The sequence below is a fragment of the Lathyrus oleraceus genome, chromosome 5 (genome assembly GCF_024323335.1).
Source record: "Lathyrus oleraceus cultivar Zhongwan6 chromosome 5, CAAS_Psat_ZW6_1.0, whole genome shotgun sequence".
NCBI lineage: Eukaryota > Viridiplantae > Streptophyta > Magnoliopsida > Fabales > Fabaceae > Lathyrus > Lathyrus oleraceus.
Genome location: NC_066583.1, coordinates 51,694,796 through 51,704,882, shown reverse-complemented (window position 1 = coordinate 51,704,882; position 10,087 = coordinate 51,694,796).

Below are 10,087 nucleotides of genomic sequence, written 5' to 3'. Positions count from 1 at the left end.
TACCCAGAATCTCTTGGGTCCTCTTTGATTAGTTTTCCCAGAGTTTCTTATAACTTTGGGTTTTCTAGCATTTTCAAATTTTTGTTCTTGTGTGTGCGTATAGTGATATGAAAACGGAGATTTAAGTTGGTCACCAGTAGAAATTTTATCTTCCTTAGAATCATACCCAATTCCCTTTTTATTGTTCTGACTGACTCCATAAATCATGGATGCCATGACACTCCTTCCTATCCCATTTTTCAGAAATTCTTGAAAGGCTTCTTCGTATTTATAAATTATTGCATTTGAAGTCTGTGGAGTTTGAGATAACACTTCTTCCAGTTCTAAACGTTTTTTATTCGCTGCATCTCTTTGTAATGTTAAGGATCTGATTTCATCCTCTCATTTTAGAATTGTCATCTCAAGTTTGCCACATTCTTCAAATTTTGCTTCAAGACAGCCTTTTATATTTTTAAACTTTTGTTTTAATTTCTGATATGAGCTAAGAGTTTCTGACAAGCATGATTCTAGATCAGATCGAGAGAGTTCAGAAAATACCTCTTCAGATTCTTCATCTGAGCTGCTTCTGGATGTGGTAGCCATAAATGCCACATTTGCCTGTTCATCAGAGTCAGATTCTGATGAGCCAGATTCACTATCATCCCAGGTAGCCATTAATCCTTTCTTTGTCCTGAAGGTATTTTTCTTGAAGCTTTCTTTTCTAGAACTGTCTTTCTTTAGCTTGGGGCATTCACTCCTGTAGTGACCTGTTTCTTTACATTCATAACAAGTAATATCTTTGTTAGTTTTACCTTTTGAGGTTGATTATGATCGATCCCCTCTGGGTCTTGGTCTTCTGAAGTTGTTGTTCCTCTTTTTCCAGAGTTGTTTAACTCTTCTGGTCAGGAGGGATAATTCTTCTTCATCATCAGAATCTTCTGGTTCAGAGTCATCAGCATCTTCAGTTTCTGCCTGGAAGGCTTTGGTTCTGTCAGATTTGCGTCTTTCAGATCTGGACTTTAATGCTACAGACTTGTTCTTTTTCTGAGGTTCATCTTCCTCTAGTTCTATCTCATGGCTTCTGAGAGAACTGACCAGCTCTTCAAGACTGATATTGTTCAGATCCTTAGACATCTTCAGAGCAGTGACCATGGGTCTCCACTTCTTTGGCAAGCTTCTGACTATCTTTTTGACGTGGTCTGCAGTTGTGTACCCTTTGTCTAGAACTTTGAGACCTGCAACAAGAGTTTGGAATCTAGAGAACATTACCTCTATGGCTTCGTCATCCTCCATTTTGAAGGCTTCATATTTCTGAATAAGCGCCAGAGCCTTTGTCTCTTTGACCTGAGAGTTTCCTTCATGAGTCATCCTCAGAGAGTCAAGTATGTCTTTGGCTATTTCTCTGTTGGTGATCTTTTCATACTCGTTGTAAGATATAGCATTGAGGAGTATGGTTCTGGCCTTGTGATGATTTTTGAAAACTCGCTTCTGATCATCTGACATCTTACTTCTGGGAACCTCAGCTCCATCCTCTGTGACAGGAGGTTTGTATCCATCTGTGACAATGTCCCAGAGATCAGCATCATAGCCTAGAAAGAAACTTTCAATTCTATCTTTCCAGTAATCGAATTTCTCTCCATCAAAGACAGAAGGCTTAGCATTGTAACTATCTTTTTCATTTGTGTGGGCCATAGTTTTTCTCGTTCTGGATCTCTCTACACTGTTAAGTGTTTGATTAGAAAATCAATAACAGAGCCGGAGCTCTGATACCAATTGAAGGTGAGAAAAACAAGAAAGGGGGGTTTGAATTGTTTTGGAAAATAAGCATTTTTTTTAAAATAAAAACCACACAAGGAATTTATACTGGTTCGCTTATAACACAAAGCTACTCCAGTCCACCCGGCCAAGGTGATTTCGCCTTCAACAAGGACTTAATCCACTAATCTTGAAAGATTGATTACAAACAACGTCTAAGAGAAAGATCTCTTAGTCCTCTCAAGTATACAGACTGCGCAGAGTCACTTGAGGAAATACAACAAAGATAAAGACTTATGTAATCTATAGTGCTTCTAAGATAAGCAAATATTACAACAGTAAGAACAAAAAGTGTTTCACGTTCTAAGCAAAAGCTTCGTGAAGATTGAGAGAATAAAACGTTTTTATGTGTGTTGATGTTTCAGTATGTTCTCTATGATATTTCTCAATGTTGATTGCAGTCCTTTATATAGGAGTGAAGTATTTTGAAATTGATGGCCAATAATTTGAATTAATGCCATAACTTATATAGCTTCTTGCCAACACTACTTTTTCTCCTCGAATGACTTCTTTCCAAATATAGTTCCTTTTCATTTGAATTTGGAGTTAACGTCTCTTTCTGTATTAGGAAATCCATTTTCAAGCCTTTATTTGAAGTTAACGTTACTCTTTCTTTATTAGGAAATCCATGATCAGAGTCTTCATGTTTCTGGGAATCTTGGAATCTTGCTATCTAATCTTCTGATGTTGATCTCTTTTGAGTTCTGATGGTTTCTTCAGATAGCGCTGAGAGCTTCTGGAGTTTGACATACCGTTGTTCAGAGTCAGAACTTCTAGAGCGTACTTCTTGTTCAGATGCTTCTGATATTTTGCTGTTTTGCTCAGAGTTAGACTTTCTTGAACGTGTTTCTACTTCTGGTCTTTTGATAATTTGTATCTGATATGATTCTGTATCTGATGATGTCATCAGATCTCTTCCTTCTTTCCTTAGAACCCTGCACACTTAGAAACTTTTCGTTAGGGTGCCATTTTTGGTTTCATCCTTTGTTATCATCAAAATCATGGAATCTGTTGTAGAATATTTTTTGTTCTTACACTCACAACTTGGAATTATATCCAATCCTCTCACACTTGAGAGATTTTGACTATGATCCGAAGAATTACAACACCACTAAGATATCTCCTGATCCAACTAACCTATATCTTAGATTCTCTAACATAAAAAACTGGCCCCAATTTAATCTCTTTGGCATTTCAAATAACTTGGCTACAACTTAACTTTTTAAGGAAGTACCATCAAATTATTAGGTAATTGTTTGCGTGCTTACAAATATAAATCAACAGAGAGATGTAAATAAATTTAAGCATAAATTCAAGTGTCTTATATTTCAATAAAAATTATGTTTTACAATGAACCTCTTATTGATGACTTATTTCTTTCTTTTAATATATGTTTTTTATCTATATGTTTTTTATTTGAAATCCTTTTTTCTTTTCTCAAGTTGATTTTTAAATGTTATTAAGTGATATTGCTTTGTGTTTTGCAGTGTGATTAATACAATAATGAGAGGTTGAGAAATTATATAACAACATTTAGTTGACGGTTGCTTTAAATTGAATGTTGATAAAGGGTTTGTTATAATTCATATACTATTGCAACATGTTACTTCCACGAACCTGTACTCGAAGCAAGTATTGCACACTACGTTGTACCATGTTATCACACACATAATGTACTTTTGTACCCTGTGTATTATTGCTTAGTGGTCTTAATTTTGAATTCTTCATGTTGTAGGTAAAGGATCAAATTTATTCTCATGAGAGTAAACTTGTAAAATCTTCACAAATGGTCACCATATGATAAAACTCAAAACAAGATGACAACTTAGTCTTATAACAAATAATATAACTATTGACTTTAAGCACCAAGTTTACTAATAGCGTTGAAAACATGTACCATAAGCAATTTGCTCAACATAGAGAAACTGATCGAGAAGAATTACAAAGTATTATCGAAGATAAGATGATGAGATTACTCGACTCATGTGACAAGTTAATCTTGAAGACACCAATGTCTCAAAAGATAACCTTCAAGCTTGAAATCCATGTGATGGAGCACAAGTGTCAAGCAACTGCAGTTAGCATGGATGAATGGCTATGACACTACAGACTTGGCTATCTCAAATTCAAAGACATTAGAAATCTGAAGACAAGAAATATGGTTTCAGGTTTACCAGAAATTAACATTCTACATGAAGTATATAAAGAACCTGTTCAGTAAAAACAACACAAGAACAACTTCAATAAAGATGCATGAAGTAATTCGAAAGCAACCCTTGAGATCATATACTCAGATGTGTGTGGTCATCTTCAGATAAATTTGATTGGAGGTAACAAGTACTTTGTTACATTCATATATGATTTCAGTAGAAAATTATGGATATACCTAATCAAGAATAAAAATGATGTGATTGAGGTATTTTTAAAGTTAAAAGTTTTTGTGGAGATACAAAATGGCCACAAGATCAAGACTTTGAGGATTGATGATGGTGGAGAATATATGTCGAAGTACTTTGATGAATTATGTGAAAGAGAAGGAATTATTCATGAGGTGGTGCCACCTGCACCCCACAACAAAATGGTATTGTTGAAAGAAAGAATAAGACCATCATGAATATGGTATTTACAAAATGAGTTATGGGGTGAAGTTGTGCCGACTACAACATACATCTTAAAAATATGTCAAACAAATAAGCTAAAAAGAATCACACCAGAAGAATGTTGGTCTGGTGTCAAGCCTAACTTAAGTCATCTGAAAATGTTTAGATCCATAGCACATAGACATGTGCCTAATCAGCTGAGAAGGAAACTTAATGACAAGTCGAGCTAGATGATCTTGATAGGATATCACTTGATTGGTGAATACAAACTATTTGATCCCTTGAATAAGCAAGTTATGATCAATAAGGATGTGGTTATAGATAAACTGAAGGAGTGAAATTGGAATGACACTGTCAAGAAGGATTCAATGAGAATTCTATATGATGAATCAACTAGTGAAGTTGACAGTGGAATTCAACCAGAGGGAGATGGAGTTAAAGCATGCACAAGCACACCTTAAAGGACAAGAAATATGTGTGCAAGGTTGTAGAAATATGTGATCACATCAGATGATATGGTAAATGATGAAGGCGAGATGGTACACTATGATTTTTATGCAGATATTAAGCCAATCAATGTAACTAAGGCATTGAAGGACTCAAAATGGATGCAAGCCATGATGGAGGAACTAAAGTCCATTGAAGTAAATAAAACATGGATACTAGTTAAATTTCCACAACGTAGGAAGGTAACTGATGTGAAATGGGTTTACAAAGTGAAGCTAAATCCAAAAGGATAAGAAACCAGACACAAAGTAAGACTTGTAGCCAAAGGATTTCTTCAAAGAGAAGGAGTTGACTTTGATGAAGTTTTTACACCAGTTGGTATGATCATAACAATCCGGTTAGTTTTTGGCCTAACAAACATGAGAAACTAGTACATGTGCGAGACATATGTGAAATTATCACTTTTGAATGTCCCCTTAGATGAAGAAGTTTATGTAGTACAACCAGTTGGTTTTGTGAAGCAAGGCCAAGAAAGCAATGTATACATGTTGCATAAAGACATATATGGACTCAAACAAGCTCCAAGAGCTTGAAATAAGAAGATATATGACTTTCTAAGGGATACCGAGTTTATAAAGTGCAAAACTGAGAATGGAGTATATGTTAGGACAAACAGGAGTGAACTACTTATAATATGTCTTTATGTTGATGATTTATGATAACAGGTAGCTGCAAGAAGGAGATGAAAGATTTCAAAAGTGACCTAAGCAAGGAATTCAAAATGTCTGACCTGGAAAAGAATTCATTTTTCATTGGCATCAAATTATACAAGAGTAATAGAGGATTGATACTACACCAAAGAAGATATGCAAGTGAGATACTTAAAAGATTTGAGATGGATGAATGTAATGCAACTTCTGTTGGTGTAAGCCCTAGAGGCCAATACTTTTGGTACTTGTATCGAATTATTTATTAATAATAAAAGGCATTTTCTTTATTATGGTTGATTAATAAAGTCCCTGAAATAGATAGTCCGTTTAATGTATTAAGTGTGACTTAATCATGAGAACACATTAAACATAAGGACACTATTCTTAAAGTATCCGTAGTCGAGCTTTAGTGTGAAGTGGGATAACATTAAAGCATTAAGACTATTATGTTTGTAGACTGATGATCACATCTCATGGATCATGGATAAAGAGTTATCAAGTCTTAAACATAGGTATGAATATTAGGAGTAATATTTATACCGGATTGACCCGCTATGAGAATACTATATAGAAAGTTATGCAAAATGTCATAAGTTATTCTCATGGTGATAATAGTGTATACCACTCTTCGACCTGAAACCACTATGGATCCTAGATGTAGAGTCGAGTGCTTTATTGCTGATCCAACGTTGTCCGTAACTGGATAACCATAAAGACAGTTGATGGGTACTCCACAAAGCATGCTGAGGGACATGAGTGTCCTAGATGGAATTTGCCCATCCTGCATAACAGGATAAATGTCTATGGGCCCAATATTGAACTGGACAAGGATGACACGGTCTATACCTTGTGTTCAATATAGACATAAGGGCAAAGGGGTAATTATACACATAATTATTATCACATGAGGTTTTGTCAGATCACATGACATTTTCGTGACTTGGGTAGTAGTGATGTGTTGCTAGATACCGCTCACTGTTTATTATGTTAAATGCGTGATTTAATATAATTGCCAACACCGCGAAAACCTATAGGGTCACACACAAAGGACGGATTGATGAGAGATAGAGTAACTAAGGAACACCGTAAGGTACGGTGCACTTAAGTGGGAGACGAAATATGGTAAGGTATCAAATACTTAAGTGATTTTGGGCATATTATAAGATATGGGCCAAAATACACTTAAGTGGGCTTTTTAGCTTGAAGCCCACACAAGTGGTTCTATAAATAGAACCCCTTGGGTAGAAGCATTGACATTCCAATCCACTCAGACAAAAATTCAAGTAGAGACTTGGAATTTTGTTTCCCTCTTTCTCTCACTCAAAGCCTTCATTCATAACAGCTAGCACTGCGATTGAAGGAATTCGTTCGTGTGGACTGAGTAGAGACGTTGTCATCGTTCAACGTTCGTGATCGCCCCGTGGATCTATATCAAAGGTTTTGATCATTATCAGAGATCTGCACCAAAGGTTTGAATCGCCACAAGAGGTAACGATTCTATCACTGATCATGCCCATTCGTAAGGATCACTAAATGGAGAAATTTTTAAATTCCGCTGCGCCTTGGATGACAATTCTCCTTCAACTTCGACATCAACTGAAACAAGATTATAGATGACAAAGGATCCAAACACAGATGAGGTAGATCCAACACAATATAGAATACTTATTGGATCGTTAAGATACCTTTGTCACACAAGGCCTGATTTATCATACAATGTAGGTATGGCGAGTAGATTCATGCAGAGGCCAAATGTATCTCACCTTGCAACCATAAAAATAATACTAAGGTATCTTAAAGGAACTCTCAACTATGACATTTTGTTTCCTACAACAAATGAAGGAAAGAAATGACAACTAGTGGGATAAACCGACTCAAGTTGGTATGATGATGTAGAGGATAGAAAATCCACAGCTGGTTATGTGTTTATACTAGATGGTGCATTAGTTTCTTTGAAGTCAAGAAAAGAGCCAATTATAGTGTTGTCATCATGTGAGACAGAGTACATAGCTGCCTCTCTTTGTGCATGTTAAGAAACATGGATGGTGAATCTGATCGAAGATATTGTAGGTGAAAGTCATGGATCAATGATCATGAAAATCGACAACATGTTTGCTATCAATTTGACCAAGAATCTGATAGCACATGGAAGAAGAAGACACATTAAGACAAGATTCCATTATCTTAGTGAGCAAGTATCAAATGGAAAGTTGAACTTGGGGCACTGCAGAATTGAGAATTAGATTGCAGATATCATGACAAAGGTTATCCAGATGGAATTGTTCAAGAGATTGAGAACTATGATGAATGTAGATAGTTTAGACACAATGAATTATGTGGTGTGTTAAATGCGTATTTATTTGTGTTAAACATGTTTGTAAAGTATAGGATTCGACTGAATCAAAGTCGATTATGTTCTATAGAGTGGTAGTTGAATATTCATGTATTCGAGAGAAGGTCAAATATAACTTATAAGAGAAGGAGGTGCTCATATTCGATAGAGAGTCAAATATAGCTAGTCGAAGTTGAAGTAGCCAATATTCGACAAACTTGGATAATAACTTTTTAAAGTTAGTTAGTCAGCTTGAGATTGCTTGATGTGTATGAAATCTCATTGTAAATAAGAAGGTACCCTACCTTTGTACACAAATTTTTTCATTCAATAATACTTTCTTCTTCCTTTCTCCAAAGCCATAATTTTCTTTCTTTCCCTTTCTCTCTCAAATTTTCTCATCCCTTCAAATCTTTATAAGACGAAATCATCTCGAAACCAAGGTGTGGTTAAATCACTCGAGTGAAGAGTGAAGAACAATAATCTTGAATCAATCAAGAAAGCGATTGGATTTTGTTCCATCAAGAACGGTTCCAACAATGATAGCTTGAACATTTCCTAAAAGTTTTTGTTTCACTTTATTTGAGTGATGGGATGTGTGATTCGAATCACACTCTTAGAATCTCAATTCTTACAATTTTAAAGAGGTTTTGAGATTCTACCAATGTCATGACTTGAACCAAACTCAAATATAGTTCTTGATCAAAAAACACGACAAAATGACTCAAAGCATATTGCTTACGTTATAATCAAACAGTTCGATTTATGCATGCTAAAAAAGGATATAAAACTAAATCCAGAGATGCACAATTGATTAAGAGACTCAATGACATAAAATTAAAACCAAAATCTTAAATGACAAGTAACAAAATCATAACCATCAAGGTAGCAAAGACATGCAACTTCATGATGCTCTAATAAGGATATGTCAAACCTGTTTCTTAAAAATGACATTAAATCAATGTAAAAAGTCTCCAATTATATGCAAATTGGAATATCATGGTGGGACATTGCCTCGATAGCTCCTTAATGCTTTCCCAAACATCAAATTCACTCCCCTGTCAAAATAAAGCAATCTCATTCCATGTTTGGTATTCTAGATAGGGTAAATACTTGGCTAAAAATTTCTTAGCCAAATCATTCAACGTGACTATGGATTTTGGCTCCAAGGAATCAAACCAACTATTTGCACAATCTCTTAGAGAGTAAGGAAATAATTTGAGCATGAATATGTCATAAGTTATCCCAATTTTTAAAAAATTGCTTGCAACTTCAAGGAATACTTCAGATGCACACGAGGATCATTTGTCACACCACCTGAGTATTGTCTAATAACTTGTAATATTTGGAACATCATATGCTTGAATTCAAACCTTGTGAAAATAATCCATGGTTTAATGATACTAATATTCATGGAATTTAGATATAAGATTGCATAATATCTTATGTTTCTTGCTAGATCATTGATAATGCCAATGACATCTTGATTAGTGATGGCTTTTCTTCCTCTTGTTGTTTTGCTTCAAATCATTCTTCAACTTGCTCTGGTTCAGGAACACGGTTCCAAATAAATGATGAGCTTGTTGAAATCTCCTTAAGATTTTGAATGTCTTTTTTGACTCAAGATCTACTACGTATTATGAAGATATCAACCTATGCATGCATGGTTATGATGAAACATGATGTTTAAGTAGAAGACAAACACATATAAAATGCTAAAATGAATTATTTTACTAGATCTTATAAAAAATCAAAGTTTAATGACATATTCCCTATCAACGGTGTCAAAAATTTGTTGCTTTAAATGATTTGTGCAATTATACACAATCAAACTAGTAGCAAGTGATAAGAAGAAATAAATTCCATGAAGATTGTGATTAAACAACTTGACAATTCATATTAAACCAAGGTGGGATTAGTATAAGGTTTGTTATTTAATGAGGGGGCCTCACTTAAATCATGTTGGGAACTTTTTACTCTTGAAATCATTGGGCGATGTTTCTTAGATGTAGAGTGCTAAGGAATCAGAATCCCATCATATATCACATTTCTATAGCATTTGGATTGGTATCAAGTCATATTTTCAAAATGTTTTGATTAATAGCATATGGTTACTTGGTAATGGAACTTCAATCAATTTTGGGAACAATGTCTGGTGTGAAGATCCGTTATCCAACATTTTGCTCATTTTAGACTAGGTCAAA